The sequence below is a fragment of the Gorilla gorilla genome, chromosome 3 (assembly GCF_029281585.2).
Source record: "Gorilla gorilla gorilla isolate KB3781 chromosome 3, NHGRI_mGorGor1-v2.1_pri, whole genome shotgun sequence".
Taxonomy (NCBI): Eukaryota; Metazoa; Chordata; class Mammalia; order Primates; family Hominidae; genus Gorilla; species Gorilla gorilla.
In genome coordinates this window covers 169,565,817-169,586,813 of record NC_073227.2, presented here as the reverse complement: position 1 = coordinate 169,586,813, position 20,997 = coordinate 169,565,817, and the positions used below count along the sequence as shown (strand labels likewise).

Below are 20,997 nucleotides of genomic sequence, written 5' to 3'. Positions count from 1 at the left end.
TCTTCTCCTCCCCATGCTATCCATCCAACCCTTGCCTGTTTTAGGTCCTACCTCAGTTCAACCTTCTCCATGTGGCCCTGTAGGGGTTAAGCCTCTCCTAATCTTCAAGAACAAATATTGTCCACATCACTCGTCATTTATTGTTAGTTGATGTGTGTGTGTGTGTGTGTGTGTGTGTATCTGTGTGAGAGAGAGTATGAGGCTATATGTAAAGTACTTGAACAATGCCTAGCACATGGTGAGTGCTCAAAAACTGTTAACCATTATTAGTATTATTATTGCTCCTACTAGTAGTAGCCTAATACCCTAGCATAGTGTCTTGAAATTAGTAGGTTTTCAATAAATGTAAACCCTATAAAATAATGTTCATGCATGAATGCTTTGCAACGCATTTCACAGACACACAGAAAAAAGTAAGTAAAGGGAGGACTTAACTAATTATTATGAGTTTGAAAAATAGATTTTGCACTAAAATTCTTTTATGAAAGTTTTATCCAGTTTGTGTGTACATCCAAATTATAATATATTTAGTCTCTTTTCAGGGATAACAGCCCTCCTCCTACCCATCTGTCATGTCAGGTTGCACTGAGCAAATGCTAATCTACCTTTTTGATACATCATTTGACAATTTCTGGTTTCAGATATCACACGCAAGGTTGCACATCAGTGAATTAAATTTGAATCCATATTGTCAAGTGCATATTTAGAATAAAATTATGTTGCATCTTTTATATAAACTTAAAAAGTAAAGTTGTACATCAAGTGAGTGTGTGCATATAACTTGAATGGAAAAAAATAAAAGCAAGACAAAGGAACACATTGTCTTATTGGCTATGAAATTACTGAATCAACTCAGTTGATTTATGGAAGAAGGTCTAAGCAGCTTTGGTTGAACTTTTGCAGTACAATTTCTGGATGCCCCTTCCATTAATTCATTAAATAAAATGAGCATTCTTTTCATTCGAATTATCTCAGCTATATGTGTTAAATATGCTAAAAGCTAAACACAAGCAATAATATTCCTGTCATGTGTTTCACCAGCCAAATCCTCAGAAATAATTAATCTATATTGAGAGAAGTAATTCTTCACTCAAAATGATTTTTACCCCTGCAAAGGAAGCAGCATGCAATAAAAATTCATATAACCTAGTATTCATTACCAAAATAGAACTGAAAAAGCACTAACAGCAATTTAGTTCAATACAATGGAGACAATTGCTGGTGTTTACTTTAATTTTATAGGATAACTTTATATTTCAGATTTGACAGATTTTTTAAAGGTTTGTTTTAATTTCAGAGACTAATTTTATTGGAATTGGGAGCATGTGAAGATTTTTCAATTTTTGAATTGAGAATATCAATTTTTAATATATTTGAATCCAAAAAATATCAACATGATTTCCTACCTCTAAAGTTAACAATAGAAGCAGTGTCACGTGCATTAGGAACAGCCTCAATCCCCCATTGCTAACTAGAGAGATAGACAGAAAGACAGAGATAGAAACAAACTTATGGGCCGGACACAGTGGCTCACGCCTGTAATCCCTACACTTTGGGAGAGGCCAAGGTGGGCGGATCACCTGAGCTCAGAAGTTCCAGATTAGCCTGGCTAACATGCCAAAACTCTGTCTCTACTAAAAATACAAAAAATTAGCTGGGTGTGATGATGGGCACCTGTAATCCCAGCTACTCGGGAGGCTGAGGCAGGAGAATCGCTTGAACCCAGGAGGCAGAGGTGACAGTGAGCTGAGACCGTGCCATTGCACTCCAGCCTGGGCGAGAGACCAAGACACTGTCTTGGAAAAAAAAAAAGAAGAAGAAGAAGAAGAAACAAAGTTGTGATTATTATGATTCTCTACAGTGTGGCAGCTAATACGCAAAAGGCACCTTGAGTTATACATGCATTTTTCTAGCGCCTTAATGTTTTGCACCATCGAGCAAAAGCAGTTGACCACAACACAATAACACAGCTCACTGCAGCAGTCAGCAAACAGACACAGTCCTGTCCTCAATGAAACAAGTACTGTCTTGGAAGTGCTCAGAGGGAGGTTTTTCCCCTTTTGTGCATTTTATACGAAGTCTGCAACTGTTTTTCCTCCATCTGCAACTTATTTCTCTTCTCTTACCTTCTTAACTCAGAAGCTTCAACTGTCTCCCGTCCAAGTACTAACCAGGCCCAACCCTGCTTAGCTTCCAAGATCAGATGAGATCGGGCACGTTCAGGGTGGTATGGCTGTAGACAGAAGCTTCAACTCTCATATTCACTACCATCTACATTCACCTTTTTCCCCCTAAGAGCAAAATTCAAAATTTACTGTGGCCTTATTTTTTTTAAATAATTTAAATGAAAAATAACACTTTTTTAAAATAAGACCACAGTAAACGTCCTTTTAACCAAATTCATGTTAATAATTAGGATCTTAATTTTTTTGTCATGCACTGGCAATAAAGTTGTACAGGTTTGAGTGGCCCATCCCAATTCTATTTTTTTCATTCTGTTATTTTTTAGACATGATGTTGCAGAACATGAGGGGTTTTTTTTAGAAAAGCATACATTGTACTATAGCAGAAAAAGTGTTTGTTTTCTAGTTTAGATTTTCTCAATAAAAAATTTCATCCTTACTCTAAAAATCACATTGCTTATGTTCAAGCTTCAATACATCATACATCTTTGTTTCTAAGATCACCCCCAAGGCATTTACAAACCTCCCCTCTTTTTCCCACAACCTCATCTAGCCTTGGACTTTGAAAAAGCCCTCAATATACGTGGTTAGGTTATTAATACATCTATTTTAGTGTTGTCAAGTGCTCATCAAAAATTATTTTATTCAAAAATATCATTTGATATTAATTGGTTAAGTCATTAAAGTGTTTTATTCTACCAATAATCTGTGATTTACAATGTTCTACCTATCTAATTACAGCACTGTGACTCATTTCTTCTGTTTCATTGCACAAGGCTTCTTGTAAAAGATAAAAGGTTTTTGTTTACCTGTCATCTCTCTTTTCCCTTCACTTCCCATGTTGGTCTTCATAATATGGACTTTGGGATGCTAGTCACCTGCCTGCTATCTTGCTGACATATTTTTGCAAGTATTTTTGGCATATCACTGCATGAAAAACTTGCCCTTTCTCTCCCATAGGCTATATACTTTAGCACTTCCCCCCTAACCTGAACTCTTCCATCTGTATAACAAGCAATTAATTCTCTTGACAAAAATAAATAGGCATCAGTGGTAGTTTTTAATATGTCAGTTTTTACTACATCAAGAGAATGACTTGGTCCAATATGAGTGGTGTTTCTTTAGCTGTTATATTCTTTTAATTTTGTTCATTTTGATTTTTTCAGATCAGTAAATCTCTTCTTCAAATCAGAAGAGTAGAATATGTAAGTTAAAAAGATGAACTCCAGAGCCAAGCTTTTGAGTTCACATTCTCTTCTGTTTATTCACTACGTGGTCAAGTTATTTAACCTTCTTGAGCCTCAGTTTTCTCATAGAATTGTGGGTAAATTTAAATTAGTGAATATATATGAAGTGTTTATAGCACTGTCTGATATATAGGAAGGATAAGCAAATGAATGATGCTATCATTGTTACTATCATCTCCCCATGTCACTGCTTCTTATGACATGTCATTCCTAAATGTTTTTTATGCTGTATATTTGTGGGTATTAAATTATAAAGTACAGTTCAAAGTTTGACATACTAAGTCAAACTTTGACTTAAAAGTTTGACATACTAAGTGAAACTTACTAAATTGTAGTAAATCAGAGTTACTGTCTTCAAACACACATGTACACACACACACACGTCAGGCAGGAATGTTTTAAAATCCTGTCAGCCACTGTACCACACTAAAACATTGACTAGGAACCCAAGGCGGTAGACTTGGTAAAGGGGGAATCTCACATCTTTGGTTGACTTTTCCAAAACAACCATCTAATATCAGCAAGATGAGGAAGTATGAATTCAAATTACACTCTATGACTGATTTTTGGGAACAAGACATTTCACTATATCATTAATTCACTGAGAAGATAAATAAGTAGTTACTATCCTGTGCCAAGCACAGTGCAAGGAGCTGGGGGTACAAAGACAAACAAGGACACACAGTCATGGTCCTTACTGTCTCAGTTTATAATCTGGTGGAGAAAATATACAAAGGAAACAATGTAGCAGAAGAGCTGAAAAATAAATAATGCAAAGTTTCATGAAAGTACCCAGAAGGGCATGTATATTTAACCTGAGTGGTCAAGGACTGCCTCCAGAGGAAGCGCTGTCTACATGGAGATCTAAAGGATGAAGAGGAATTAGTGAAAGTCTGGGTGAGACATTTCCGAGGTATGCAAAGGCTACATTGCATTATTAATTAATTAATTAATTAATTAAGTCTATGGGCTTGTTTTCACTGTGCTTGTCTAGCCTCCTCTAGAATAAGAGCAGATTTGTCTGAAAATGCACTGCTGTACATTCATCTCCTAGAAAAGCGCATATACAGTAGCATAGAATAGAAACTCCATAAACATTTGTGAAATGAATGAACAAATGTCAACAGCTCTGTTATTTTCCTCTTAGAGCTTCCAACCAAGAACTCTGGTTAGTTTAATCTGATGATTAAACTTAAGGGTTTGCACGGGTACCATTTATGCATGTCAAGGATCTATTGCACAAATAATAGTACATGTCATCCTTGTGTTTATATCAAAAGCTATGGCTTACTCTTCAGTGTTGTTGAAGGGCAAAGAGACAATGCATATTATCTATGTTAAGAAAAAACGATATTAGTATTTCTTGCCTTTCCATGATCTTTATTAACTGCCTTTAAGATTCAGCTACAAAACATATGTAGGTGTGGGAGTATGTTCCAATGTTTGTACCCCAGCATTTTGTGCAGATTCTCAATTATCTTCCCATCCCAATCATAGAAAAAGTGAAGAAAGGACACCCTCCCCAAAGTCTTAAATACTCGATGTTGGGTTAAAAGTACAATTTCAGCTCTAGGTTCAAGACAAAAATGTTGCCAGGATGCCTAAGTAAGTCCTAAAGTCTTTCTGAAGAATCACAGTAAAATACTGATTTGAAGCAAACCCAACAAATGTGAAAGGTAGGTTGAGCTTAGTTCTAGGAATCAGTAATTATGGCATAAGCACAGAACAGGTGGGGGAATTGTGAACCAATGAGTTTATTTCTGGCATCTTTCTACTTCCCCATTCAGAAATTTTCCCAACTCACTGCCCAAACCATCTTCTCCTCCAATACAGTCCCCACTTAAGGTTGATCCTCTCAGGCAATACCTTAAGCTCTCAATTTGTCTCTTTATCCTTTTATCTTTCAAAAGCTCAGCTAAATTGCAGGCCTCATTTCTATGTAGTTGAGGTATTCATGAAAGGCAGTGTGACCTAGTAAACAGCAGAATTGAAAGTCCAGTTCAACCAGCTATGCTGTACAGTCTCTGGCAAGTTACATGAGCTCTCTGAAGCTCTGATTCTCATCAGTAGAAAGGCAAAAACACTCAGTTGCTATTACATTAGGAAAATGTAATCGATGAATCCATATTGGCAAGTTTATGATAAAAATACTCAATGCATGCTTCCAGAAATGTCCATATTTTCAAAGGATGTGAGTCCAAAGGAACACAACACAGGAAATTGTCTTGCATCACAAAGACAATATTGAGATTAAAGAATTTTTGCACAGATTTTAACCTATATTTCATGAGCAGCTACCTACAATATCTGTTAGAATGGGGTGCATACAGAAGAGGATTAACAAATATAAATTGCTAGATAATCAAATAGTTCCAAAACAATTATTGGACCAGGAGTTAGCCTGGAGCTAGGCATATATTAAGCACTTTAATTTTTAGCTAAAGGAAATAGACCACTACTTTATATATTTTAGTGTGCAATTACCTTCTGAGTATATTTGGATACTTCCCATAGTGCCAATACTTTTTATTGTGCTAAAACGGACGTTTTCCCTCACACTCACGTCTCTGACATCAGGATACATCCCACCATTTGTTACAATTAATTAGCCTCTTTCTTCCTGCTTGGTGGGACATAATCAATGCAATCTTAGATTCACAGAAATGTAACATATTGAATTCTAGACAATGAATATTCAGTATGTTCTGATGGTAAGTCAGACAACAAGCACAGTTGTACCTCGGTATTCATGGGAGATTGGTTCCAGGCCCCCCATAGATACCAAAATACTCAGTGTTTGTCTCTTATACAAAATGGTGTTGTATTTCCATATAACCTGTGCACATCCTCCCATATAATTTAAATCATCTTTAGATTACTTATAATACCTAATGCAATGTAAAGGCTATGAAAATAATTATACTATACAGTTTTTTAATCTGTATTTTTTAATGGTTGTATTGGTTTTTTAAAAAACTTTTATTTTGGGTTCAGGCTAAGTGTGCAGGTTTGTTATATAGGTAAATTGTGTGTTACGGTGGTACTGTTATGTTTATTGCTTTTTTTCCAAATATTTTTCATTTCTGGTTGGTTGAATCTGTGGATACAGAACTAACAGGTGTGGAGGACTGATTGTACATAGTTTAATGGACCACAGAGATCTCTTTGGCTTCTTGGATGTTTAGTCCCTGAGCATCAACTCTAATAATATTTATAAAGGCAGATATAAAGAAGGTATGCATGATTAAAAAAAGAGGGTGCTTCAAATGCTTAAAGCACAATTTCTAAAGTTATATCAATGGATGAAGATATCACTCAAGTTTTTGAAAGAGTTCACATCCTAGCAGTTTTTGTTTCACTTTGTGATATTTTTACTTTATTTACGTATTTATTTTTGGAACAGCGTCTCGCTCTGTCACTCAGGCTGGAGTGCAGTGGCGATGTCATGGCTCACTGCAGACTGGAACTCCTGAGCTCAAGGGATTCTCCTGCCTCAGTCACCCAAGTAGCTGGGACCACACCATGCAAGGCTATTTTCTAAATTTTTTATAGAGATGAGGTTTCAATGTGTTGCCCAGACTGGTTTCAGACTACTGGACTCAAGTGATCCTCCTCCCTTAGCCTCCCAAGTGTTAGGATTACAGGCATAAGCCATGGCACCTGGCCTACTTTTTTATTTTTTTAATTTTCATTTAATTCATTATTTATTTATTTTTGAGAGAGAGTCTCACGCTGTTGCCCAGGCTGGAGTGCAGTGGTGCAATCTCAGCTCACTACAACCACAGCCTCCCGGATTCAAGTGGTTCTCCTGCCTCAGCCTCCCAAGTAGTTAGGACTACAGAGATGCACCACCACGCCCCACTAATTTTTTGATATTTTTTGTAGAGACAGGGTTTCACCATGTTGCCCAGGCTGGTCTCAAATTCCTGAGTTCAGGTGATCAACCTGCCTCAGCCTCCCAAAGTGCTGGGATTACAGGCACGAGCCACTGTGCTCAGCCTACTTTTTGATATTTTTAAACAAGCATTAAGGCATGTACTTTTTAAAATTAAATATATACTCACCGTATTTTGAGATTTCGTCACACCCCTTGAAATAACTATATATTCTCTAGGTCATCACAAAGCCTGACTTTGAAAATCACTACCTTGTACTCACTACCTTGTATATTTATGCAAAAATACACAGGGCATAATGGCTCCTTTAAACAACAACTAAACTGTTCATTCTACCCAACAAACAGTTTACTGGATAGAAACCATTTTTTAATGATTTTTGGGGTGAGGGAAAAAATTTTTTAGAAAAAAAAGAAATCCACGCAGTGATAACAGAAGCACAGTAAGTTTATATTTAACTTTACAAAGCTTCCATTATTTGGGGTTAATGTAAACATAGCCACATGACTCACGACAACACAATTAATATGTCTGAATAGCACAATGATCAGTGTTGACTGTCATGTATTCACCTTCTCTAAGAGGCTGTTTATTTTCAAAATGACATTTCACTGCCTATGAAGATGCAAGCATCCTTATTGCTTTCATACATTTTGGTTTTAAATTTGTGATTTGCCACCCTGGGTGCAGTCATCTGCAGCCCAGATCAGAATATCCCTTTTTTTTTTTGAAACAGTCTCGCTGGATTGCCTAGATTGGAGTGCAGTGGCGCTATCTTGGCTCACTACAACTTCTGGCAGCCAGATTCAAGCGATTCTTGTGCTTCAGCCTCCTGAGTAGCTGGGATTACAGGCATGCACCACCATGCTGGGTAATTTTTGTATTTTTAGTAGAGACAGGATTTCACCATGTTGCCCAGGCTGGTCCCGGTGATCACCTGGCCTCAAGTGATCTGCCTGCCTCGGCCTCCCAAAGTGCTGGGATTACAAGCATGAGCCATGGCGCCCGGCCCCAGAATATCTTACTTAAAAACATTATATGACATAAAAACCCCATCCTCCCACCATAACCTACACATGTGTGCCAGTGAAAGAGTATAATCCATTCCAGATGCTTAAATCTATGATATTCCCTGTAGTCACGGGAAATGTGACATTGGACAGACCTGTTGCACCATGGATTCACATATTTAAAGTTTCTATGACATTTTAGAATGGTACAGCCTGGCAATATCTACAGCTGCATATCACAGCATTCGACATAATTCTTTTATTGGCTTAAGTAATTCTCATGTGGAAAAAAAAGATTTAGATACTATCAGAGATAGATCAAGAGATCTATAGAAATTTCAAAAGCAAAATGAAATCCTACAACTATCAAAACAAGGAGAATATTTTCTCTCCTTTTTCTAAAGCAGACCAAACACAAAATTGACAAAAATCAATTTTAGAATGCTAATCTTTAAAAAAGCAGTGGAAACAACCCAAATGTCCATCAACTGATGAATGGATAAATAAAATATACTATATCCATACAATGGATTATTATTCAGTGATAGGAAGTACTGGTATATGCTACAACATGGGTAAATCTTAAAAACATTGTGCTAAAAGAAGGAAGCAAGTCACAGAAGACCACATCTTGTTTGATCCCATTTACGGGAAATGGTCAGAATAGGTGAATCCATCTAGAAGGCAGGTAGATTAGCCATTGCCTAGGGCTAAGGGTGGGTGGCAGACGGGGAGTGACTGCTAATAGGTACAGGGTTTCTTTTTGAAGTGATGAAAATGTGCTAAAATTATTAATAGATAATCTATTAATTAATTATTAATGATAATCTATTAATTGTGCATAATTAATAGATAAGCTATTATGTATTATTAATAGATAATCTATTGATTATGCATCATTAATAGATAATCTATTGATTATGCATTATTAATCTATTAATTATTAATTGTCAGTCAATAGTGGTGGCAGTTGCATAATTCTGAATATACTAAAAGCCATCAACTGGTACACTTTAAATGGTCAAATTATATGGTATGTGAATTATCTGTAAATAAAACCATTTCAAAAGAAAAGGAAATAGCTTAAAGGTGAAAGCTTTTCCTCCTGGAATGGCAAACACTTTCTCCATGGGCAGATATAGAAATGATCTGCCACAGCCCTAAAAAATAAAAATTTGCAAAGGGAAAGGAGGTTCCCTCGCAGAAATTTGCTGCAGATAACTCAAAATGAAGGCAGTTATCGCTTGTATTATCTGTGTTTAAACAAATGATTCTAGTAACCAGGAAGCAGTTATTGGAGCCTGAGTAGGATCTGGATAAAAAGCAGGAAGCCTAGTTAAATTTGAATCCTAGATGATGAATCAAATTTTACTATGTGTATGTTCCCAAATATTACATAAATAATAAATTAAATATTATAAAAGTATTGCACATTTGGGGACATGATTATATTGTACTAAAAGACTATGTATTATCTGTCTGAAATTAAAATTTATTTGGATTCTCTGTATTTTCTGTTGTTCTTAAATCTGGCGACCTAGGGCCTGCAATTTTTAATTTTTAGAGATGTGGGAGCTCAGAGCAGTTGAACACAAAACCAAGGCAGGTCTAGGTAAGATTGGGAGAAATTTGTTTCATACTCTAAATCGCCTATTTATAAAATAAATAAATAAATAAATAAATATTTATTTGGTTCTTTATTTGCCCAGCATTATGCAAGACACTGGGGATACTACAGTAAGAAAGGTGGACTCCCAACTTAGAGTCTGGTAAAGACAGACAAGTGAAAACGCAATAACAATAAAATGCAATAAATGATAGAAGATGAGAAGAAGGTAGCAACTGAATAGAAAAAGTCGGAGAATCCTAGGTAAAGGAAAAAAGATGGGCAACGACTCAGAGATGAACAAGAACATGGCTAGTTCAAAGAATCAAAGTAATTTCATATGAAAAAATACAGCACGTACAGAATGAAGAAGGTATTATTTTAAAGAAGTATAGAGAAATCAGATCCTGGAGGGTTTTTTATCTAATAGACTTCATTTTTCACAGCAGTTTTAGGTTCATAGCAAAATTAAGCAAAAAGTATAGAGAGTTGCCATTTATCCTCTGTCCCCAACACATGCACAGCTTCCCCACCTACCAACATCTCTCACCAGAGTGGTACATTTGTTACAATCGATGAACTTACATGAACAGATCATTATCACCTAAAGTCCACAGTTTATATCATGGTTCACTCTTGATATTGTATATTCTATAGGCTTGGACAAATTTATAATGGCATATACCCACCATTACAGCATATAGAGGAATTACATTGCCCTAAACACCCTCTGTGTTCCTACTCATCCCTCCCTCCCCTCTAAACCCTGGCAACCAGTGATCTTTTTACTGTCTCCACAGTTTTGTCTTTTCTACAATGTCAGATAGTTGGAATCATACAGTATGTAGCCCTTTCAGATTGCCTTATTTCACTTAGTAATATGTTAAACATGTAAAGTTCCTCCATGTCTTTTCATGGCTTGATACCTCATTTCTTTTTAGTACTCAGCAATAGTCCATCATCTGGATGTACCTATGGAGGGTTTTCTTGATTTTGCAAGAGCCTCAAGCATTTGCTTCATCTACCTGTTGGATAATCTGGTTCTGCAGACAGAGGATGTTTAGCAGTACTGAATACTCAAGAAGACAATATAATGAAAACTTCAACATGCCCACTGGATTTAGACACAAAGATAACAGAAACTTGATAAGTTTAAGTAGAGAGATGGGTCAGAATCCAGATTGAAATTAGTGGTAGACTAAATAGGAGGTAAAACAGAGGCAAAGGAATGGAAATAATGAACATACACAACCCTTTCAAGGAACTGGCTCTAGAGAAAAGACGAGAGTTTTCAGCCTTAGAACTTACAGCTCTTTTTTTCAGCTTTATGAGGTAAAAGTGATGAATAAAAATTGTATATATTTGAGATATACAACATGATGTTTTGATATATGTATGTACTGTGAAATAATTACCATAATCAAGCTAATTAATATAACCATCACTGTATTAGTCTGTTTTCACACTGCTATAAAGAAATACCCGAGACTGGTTAATTTTTAAATTCACTCACTATCAGGAGAACAGCACGGGGGAAACTGCCCCCATGATCCAATCACCTCCCTCCCTTGACACATAGGAATTACAGTTTGAGATGAAATTTGGGTGGGAACACAGAACCAAACCATATCAGTCACCTCACATAGTTATCATTTTTTGTGTGTGTGGTAAGAACATTTAAGATCTAATGTCTTAGCAAATTTCAAGTATACAAAACAGTATTATTAACTATAGTCCCCATAGCTCTCCGGAACTTATTTATCCTGCATAACCACAGCTTTGTACCCTTTGACTAACATCTCCCCATTTTTCCCACCCCACCCAATCCCCAGCCCTTGCAGCCACCATTCTACTTCCTTCTGTGAGTTCAACTTTTTCAGATTCCACATATGAGTGAGGTCATGCAGTATTTGTCTTTCTGTGCCTGGCTTATTTCACTTAGCATAATGTCCTCCAGATTCATCTATGTTGTCACAAATGACACGATTTCCATCTTTTTTAAGTTTGAATAATATTCTATTGCATGTATACACCACGTTTTCTCTATGCATTCATCCTCGATGGGCACTTAGGTTGATTCTGTATTTTGGCTGTTGTGAATAATAATGCAATGAACATAAGGGTGTAAATATCTCATTGAGTTAGTGGTGTTATTTCCTTTGGATATACATCCAAAGGTGGGGTTTCTGAATCATATGACAGTTCTATTTTTATTTTTTTGGAGGAACTTTCATACTGTTTTCCATAATGTCCATACGCATTTGCATTGCCACCAACAATACACAAGGGCTCCCTTTTCTCCACATCCTCACCAACATTTATCTTTTGCCTTTTTCATAATAAACATGATATCAGGTGTGAGTTGATATTTCATTGTGGTTTTGGTTTGCATTTCTCTGATAGTTTGTGATATTGAGCATTTTTTTCATATATCTCTTGGCCAGTTGTATGTCTTCTTTTGAGAAATGTCTATTCAGGTTCTTTCCCCATTTTTTAATCAGGTTGTTTGTTACTATTGAATTGTTTGAGTTCTTAAAAGAGATTTTAATGGGACAATCTTGAGTGTGTTTACGTGCTGATGGAGAGTTACTGAGGTCTGTAGAAAGTGCAAGAAGATGGTCTCTTGTGAAATAGGAAGGAAAAGTAACTGCCTGAACATAAAGGGGGAAATAGAGCAGCCAGAAATACAAGATGAGTGGTGAAGGAATGAGCTGCTGGACAGAATAGAGTAGTTGACTAGGAGATCACTGTGGCTAGGAAAGAAAGTAGGACAAAATATTAATGATATAGTGCTTCTTTTCACTGAGTAAGTATTCCTAAAGTAATAGGAAACCACTATTACACATACACACACCAATGACAGAAATATTTTTAACAACATTTTTGATGTATTATAAAAATTCAAATAAAGAGAACTTCATCTATATTAGAATAATCTGTCCTTCAACACAGAATACTCCAGAATGAGAATCTCGAAAAAGCATCACTGCCACTCAACTCCTTAAAAATTCAGAGAATCAGCTTCAATTTACTAATCATTTCCTATTCCATTATCCACAGCTAGATGCTAGAAGCATTGATCTGAATAATCTAAAACAGCAGATATTCAAAAATGATTTAAATCAGGTCCTGAAAAACGTTAAGTATTTACATTAAATTTACATTGTTAATTGGCCTCACTTACACAAATATTAAAACTAGTTTAAATTCTCTGAGAAAATACTCAATGATATCAACGATTAGAAAATGATTAGAATTTAGAGAGAATCCAGAGACTAACAGTTAGCAACAAATGACAAAGAAAATGAATCCCCACAATGGTATTGAGACAAATTTCTTTTTTGTCTTTTTTTTTTTTTTTTTCAGTATTAGGGAGCAAGGAGGGTCTTATCTTGCCAGGCTGGTCTCGAAATCCTGGGCTTAAGGAGACAAACTTCTAACAGAGAGGATTTTTTTTCCAATTACAGAAAAATAAATGAGCCCTAAATTTTCAGAACTAGAGCTGTTTTTGTTGTCAACAAGATCTTACTCCTACCTTGTGCTGAAATTTGACTTAAACTCCAAGTGCATTCCTTCCAACACCCAGACTTAGCTAAATTACTTCTCAATAATAAACAGTTCCGCCATGTGCATGCATTGAGTAAGATGCAGCCAGGACACATGGCCAACTGTAATATGATTACACTCCTGTCACATCCTTCCTCTACTCACTCATTCATTCAGTCAATTTGTTCAATCTCAGTCATCATTTGAGTCCTGAGAGTTTACTGTGTGTCAGGGATGGAGTTAACTGCTAACATCACACAGAGCAATGACGGAGATGACCTAAGTAAATCACCAGTTAAAAACTATGGAATGTGATTTAGGACAGTTATATACTATAAAGGAAAGTAGTGGACTGCTCACCTAAGTCTGGTGTTAACTTAGGAATACTTTCCAAGCAGATTTTTTTTTGTATTAATTCTGGAAGAATGAGTAAGAGTTAACCACACTGAGAAGGAAGAGGATCAGGAAGGATAATAAGAACAGGGGTTCACTTTGGACAAAGAGGTGAGAGATGTCATGATGGACACAAGAAAAGAGTTGCTTCTGGCTGAGACTTACATCATCGGTTAGACCGTCGAGAGACTTGTATACCAAGATAATGAAGTGGATCATATCCTAAAGGTTATGAGGATTTATTGATGGAAGACTTGTAATGACATGATAAGTTTTATATTTTAGACAATTGCTCTAGATGGATTGGAGAAATTTGGGGAAAATGTGAAGCAGATAAATAAGCCATGGAGTCTGATTAAGATAGAAGCTGTGGAACTGGAGGAGCTGAATATCAAGAAATATTGAAGGGGCAAGAAACACAAATTTGGAGATTGGTGAGTGGAGAGCAATGATGGGAAGGAATAGCAGTGGCTTACTCCTCTAATCCCAGAACTTTGGGAGGCCAAGGCAGGAGGATCACTTGAGCCCAGGAGTTCAAGACCAGCCTGGGCAAAATACTGATATCCCCGCCTCTAAATAATAATAATAATAATAATAATAATAATAATAATAAAATGCTATCTTTTTTGTCTGGGCACAGTGGCTCATGCCTGTAATCCCACCATTTCGGGAGGCTGAGGCAGGAGGAGTTGGAGACCGGCCTGGGCAACATAGGGAGCCCTCATTTCTACTAAAAATAAAAATAAATTAGCTGGGCGTGGTGGCATGCACCTGTAGTCCAAGCTATTTGGGAGGCTGAGGTGGGAGTATCACTTGAGCCCAGGAGGCGGAGGCTGCAGTGAGTCATGATAGCACCACTGCACTCCAGCCTAGGTGACAGAGCAAGACCCTGTATCAAAATAAGTAAATAAATAAATTTTAGTTTGAACACATAATGAATGTTGGCATTACCTCTCACTGTTAGAGACTATAGCTGGAAGAAAGGATTAGAGCAGAAGACAATGAGTTCTTATGTGGCCATGCTAAGAGATATTTTCATAGAGGTCATCACAAAGTGAATTAAATTGGTCTGTCGCTCAGGAGACAGATCAAAGCTGGAGATATACACTGGGAGTCATGATAATATAAGCAGGTGCAGATAAAGGCATAGCCCACAGGGAGTGAAACAAACAGGAAAAAAACACAGAAAAGGGAAACAAAAACAAAACAAAGACCTGTACATATTATACCAACTAAACAATAGTAAGTGTTTTACTTAGTGGGGCTGAAAGGGGTAAGGCTAAGGTAGAGTTCAACCTTTCTTTATCCCTATCAATTCACCATGGTTATTCCACTCAAAATAATTTTTAAATGTTTTATTATTTTGTCTTGATGAATGTTTCTTATTCCTTAATTGTAAGTAAATATTACTTTTCAAAAATAGCTCCTAAGGGAGCTAAATTAATACATTTGCTTCTTTTCTTTAATTTCAAGAACCTGAATCAATCTACAGATCATCTAATATTTACATGATATTATATTCATTGACACTCATTGACAGAGGAGAATGAAGTATAATATTGTAGAACACCTTATGGTACATCACAAATAAATTACTACAGATTCCTCATATTTCTGGAAGCACATGCCTATGTGATGTGACTTTTCCTCCCAAAAAGCGAGAGAATCTTTACCCCCTTTCTTGAATTTTAGGGACTTTTTTCGTTTTGGTTTTTTACCTGGTTTGGTCAAAGATGCAAATGATGCAGGCAGAGACTTGACAACATCTGTATACTGGAGCCGACACTCTTGCTGCTGGGAAATCTTCCACCACCACATGAACAAGCCCAGGTTAGCCTGCTGGAGAATGAGACCATGTGGGACAAAAATGAGCCATCTCAGATTAAAGGCCCTAGATCTAACCAATCTTCCATCCAAAAGACTTGCAAATGAAATCATCCTAGACTATCCAGGCACAGTTTGAGCTGCCAGCTGATTATACATATTAACAAAACTGCCTCAGAAGAGAAGAGCCACCCAACTGAGCCAGAAAGTTGTCATCAAATTAAATGATTATTATTTTAAGTCAAAGTTTTGGGATGATTTGTTATGCAACAATAAGTAACTAACGTCACCACCTTCTAGAATTAAATAAGAAATCATTTAATATCTCTGATATATGAAGAGAACCTCACAGCAGGCAAACTTTACCTCTTCTGTGACTTTATTCAGAAAAACATACTACACTTAAGCATGTTTTAGAGTGAACAGACATATATTAAATCATAACAATTAAGTATCTTGATTTTCAATCACAGTTAACAGCATGGATTAATTCTGAGTAGAGCAAGCAGCTCTAATGAGTTTTCACCCTGAAGCTACACATCTTTAAACTTGGTAATTGTAATGAAGGCACATAATGAGGTTTTTTAAAATCCAAATAGCACACTGATACTTATTACTGATCTTTTATTTTTGCTAATAAAATGTTTTAGATGTCCTAAAAACTATTTTGAGAAGGATGCCACAGAAGTTTCTCAAAAAACCTAGGATGAAAATATTTCATAAAAGAATTAACATCGCCACAAAAAATTCAACAGGATTCTTCTAGGATACCAATCTCACAAGTTAAAACTAGTTTTCATAGGATAATTACAGACAAAGATTATGAATTATTTATCTTTGTATTGACTGTAATCCCTCCAGTTTAGGAGGCTCTTGATATATATTTGTTGAATGAGTGAATGAATGAATTATTGAGTGAGTGAATGATTAATGGGCCAAATGCATTGTTTCAGGCTTTATTATATGTGGTTGTTATACTTCAGGAGATGTGATTTGACCCATGAGATAACTGACTTGATATAATTAATGAGTCATTTCATAACAAGGTTCTACTGGTATTGTACTCATAAATGAAACCATGCTAATGACTCAGAAAGATTCATCTCAACTAATCCCTCTGTGCAAGTTAAATTTGTCAGTTTCTTCCCAGTATCTAAAATGGATTGTATTCTTCTTTCAAAAGCACAAAATCAGCCGATCTAACTTCCACCTAATTTATAAGTTGTGTGTATAGTTATAGACATAGATTGCATAAAATATACATTTATCTTCATATAGAGAGATAACACTACTGGTGGCGATTGTTATCTGAGTGAACAGGTGTGGCTGAAAAAACCTTTGCCTGACCAACTGTTCTTTCCACACTATACACATATAAAGAGTATTCTATGGTTGGCAGCTGTAGCCATATTTGCAGAGCCCACAGCTATTTGTAACTGCACTATTTACAATAATACTCTACCCATTACCATTATTCATAAATAGCTATACTTCTAACTAATGCAAGTAAACCTGTTCTGCCTATTTTCACTTGGAATTCCGGAATTACACTGAATCATATGAAGTTTCACTTTGTGAGCTCTTTATAGTTTTTCTTCTGCTCACTATTTTTGCTTGCCATCCTTTACTTAGCACACAACTTTATGAGTATCCTATTGTCATACATTCTCTACACCTGCCCAGTCTCAAAGCCACGTGCTTCAGTAAGAAAATACACACACTAGCTAATTTAGGCCCTCACTGTCTGACTTACCTATTTAAAGTTAAATATCACTCACAAGGGGATGTAATAGAACTTTTCAAGAAATAATTTGTTCATATATTTACTGGCTATTTATTGAAGCACCAGGCACTGTTCGAGGTGCTGGGAATATAGCAATAGGCACAGTCACTGCCACAATGGAACTTTGTTGTATGCATGTTTCTTTTTCCACTTCAGAGCAGGGATAGCATCTCTTCCTTAATATCACCTAGACCACTGTTTTGCACCTAGTAAGTGTTTAACAAATGCTGATAGACAGGTCAGCATTCTGGAAACCCTCAGTTTATGCTGGACTTCTGATTGAGTCCATTCCCACTCCTGCTTGCTGGATCTCTTGGATCTCCACATGACCTACATAACAAAAATCATGATTGCTTTCAGCTCTCTATTGCCAATCAAAATAACTGACTACATTGCTTTCTTTCTGCAAGCTGGAATATGATTTTGCTCTTCCTAGACTTATGACAGTCCTGTGGTCCCATGTTTATTCTGCCAAGCTTTTAATATGTTTCATTAGCATCTTTCCTGAGTGCCCTAAATGTATTCTAGGAGTGCAGGTACAGGATCACAGCATGGATTTTAGGAGGCTTGTCTGTGGCGTGACACACTGCCTTGTGCTCACTCTCTCCATGTGCTTTTCAAACACCAATATTCATCAGTACACCACATCAGCTAGAGGCAAGACACCAAAAAAGATGAGTAGTAAACACAGTTGTTCATTTGCCTACTTTCTGGGAATGAACATCAAGCATCAGGCATCTTAGAGATTTGTTGGTCAGTTGGTTATTCCCAAGACTGTATTTTAGGAATCCCAAAGAGAGCTACTGATAGATTCCTACCACAAAAGTTCTTTGACAGATTCTACCTAATCAACTTCATATTTCTTGCTCAGTATAAATTCTCCCACAAAAGGTCTTCCTGGTTTTATAAATTTGGATTCAAAAAGGTTAAATATTATATTATCCAAGTTTCATTTCCCCTTAGATTTTTATAAATACCACATAATTGCCAGCCTTCACCCTGTGTATAATCTAAGACAAAGTTGAAAGAGAGGGGGAGAAAACTCTAAAATGTATTTATAAGCAATACATACACTTCTGGAGAACTAGGAACTGGGATTGTGTAAATTGCTTTGCATCATGGTCCGGACAGCAGATTATACATGCATATATTTGTTAAAAATTACCTAAGTATAATTTCTATCCCTCAAGGCTCAAACCATAGAACAATAAAAACCAAGTGCTTATTTCATGCCTCCTAGGTTCACAGCAGTATGCTAATTCCTGTGAAAAGAAAAGTCACTCCCCTTGCCAAGGATCCCTAAAACTTTTATGAAGCAATAAGACCAAATAATAAAATGAAAATATGAAAGGGCCAATAATAAAATGTTATCTTATACTAGTTTAGCAAAATCACAAATATCATTTAAAAGCCAGTCAATGGCTAATTGAATGGCAACACTAATTAGTGCTGAAGAAACCCAGAGACAAAAGTATTCCGAGAAGTCCAGGTGCTTCACTCAAAAGCAAGTACTCTCAGAAAATGGACCAGAAGTACACAGTTGGACCCAGGCTCAAGGCCTTGTAGTTGGGCGAGGCAGGAATTAGCTTGAAAGTGATGGCTTGTCAGGGATGGATAGATATTTGTCACACTTCCTTGGCTGTCCAGGAGCTTTCTAATCCTTCCTATGTTGGAGAATTGTTGCCTCCCCAAAGCAGAAGCTAAAAAATTGCTTTCCCAGCTTCTCTTGGAACTCATGACCTGGGCCTCTCCAATGCACTGACGTGAGACATGAGTTCAGAAGTAGATGAGGTAAATGAGAAAGTGCAGTGTTGAGTTGATGCCAGCAAGGGCAGCAAGGACAGTCAGTGCCAGAGGCTGCCGTGACAGTAGTCCGAGCTCTAGTATCCTCTGAAAACTTCTCAGCCTCTATATTTGGCAGCAAGCTGTCTAGTACAGTAGTGCCACACTGGAATTTGAAGATTGTTCCTAGCTGTAAGTAAGCAAGTTTAATTCTGTGGTTACTGTAGAGACTTTATTATTTTAAACATAATTTTTAGAGATAGGGTCTCATTCTGTCACCAGGCTGGAGTGCAGTGTTGTGACCATAGCTGACTGCAGCCTCAACTCCTGGATTACAGGCATGTGCCACACCTGGCTATTTTTTTTTTAGGTTGTTTTTTGGAGACAGGGTCTCCCTATGTTGCACAGGCTGGTTGTGAACTTCTTTTTTTTCTTTTTTTGAGATGGAGTTTCACTCTTGTAGCCCAGGCTGGAGTGCAGTGGTGCAATCTCGGCTCACTGCAACCTCCGCCGCCCAGGTTCAAGCAATTCTACTGCCTCAGCCTCCAGAGTAGCAGGGACTACAGGCGTGCGCCACCATGCCTGGCTAATTTTTGTATTTTTAGTAGCGACAGGGTTTCACCATGTTGGCCAAGATATTCTTGAACTCCTGACCTTGTGATCCGCCCACCTTGGCCTCCCAAAGTGCTGGGATTACAGGTGTGAGCCACCAAGCCCAGCCGTGAACTTCTTATCTCAAAAGATCCTCCTACCTCCGCCTCCCACATTACTGGGATGTAAGCACAATCCATCACATGTGGCGGCAGAGATTGTATGACGTACCCACTATCTAAAAAATGTCTTACTCTGTTTAAAATAGTAAAGGTGGATTCTGTTGTTTGCAACTAAAAACCTTAACAAAGACCAGATTGACTAGAGCAAAATGTGCATCTTGAATCATTATTTGTCTAGGAAGAAAAAAAGAAAAAAAAAGTATATTAGTAAAAATACTAAGTCCAGAAGAAGTTTTGGAAATTTAGGGAGAAAGCAAGTGGCCAAAGGATAGAAAGAGTGCATGGTACATTTAATATGATGGCATAACATGCAAACAGCATTAATGCTGGATGTTTGACAGAGGCGTGCAGCTCTATCAGCTGCACTCCTCCTCTTCCTCTATACTCTGCGCTCTGTGAGGCTGAACTCTGTCCTCTGCATCACTGGGCTCACCTGCTTTCTGCATTTCAGCTGAGTTCTGCCAATGCAGAGCACTATAAGGCAAGAGTATGAGATCAGAGTCCATTCTTTTGACTTCCTCCCTGCAAGGTTTCGCAGACTGATGTTTATCCTGACCAAAGGTCCCAGCTCCTGCCAGGCAGGCTTTTCTCACCACATTCTTTCTTTAAGTACCTTTTCTTACTCTTGAAACATAGGGATGGTGATGAAATTCCTAAGCCACTAGTTCTGGAGTCTAACCTTATCCTTTGGTGTTTCCACACCTTTACCACACCTTTGCAAATAGTATGTTTATAAACACTTCTCCATTTACCCAGTTGAGTGTGTCATCACTTTCCTGTTGGGACCCCAACTACTAAACTATTATAGATTATTTGGAAGTACATGTCTTATAAAACTATGAAAACCTGCAGGGAAAAGATGAACACAACATTGAGAAAAGTGCTTAACCCTAGGGGATAGAAAGAGGAGGCGAGTAATTAGATTAGAGAATGGTAAACAAGAGACACAGCAGG

At 37.1% G+C, this 20,997-nt stretch overlaps 1 long non-coding RNA gene across 1 annotated transcript in view; it reads right to left on the bottom strand.

Moving 5' to 3' along the window:
• The window catches only part of LOC134758366 (uncharacterized), a 461,884-nt gene that overhangs the window by 350,457 nt on the left and 90,430 nt on the right, over window positions 1–20,997 (bottom strand). Inside the window, exon 2 of the long non-coding RNA XR_010133523.1 lies at window positions 15,600–15,720. This is a non-coding gene — a long non-coding RNA (uncharacterized lncRNA). The remainder of the gene's footprint in view (window positions 1–15,599; window positions 15,721–20,997) is intronic.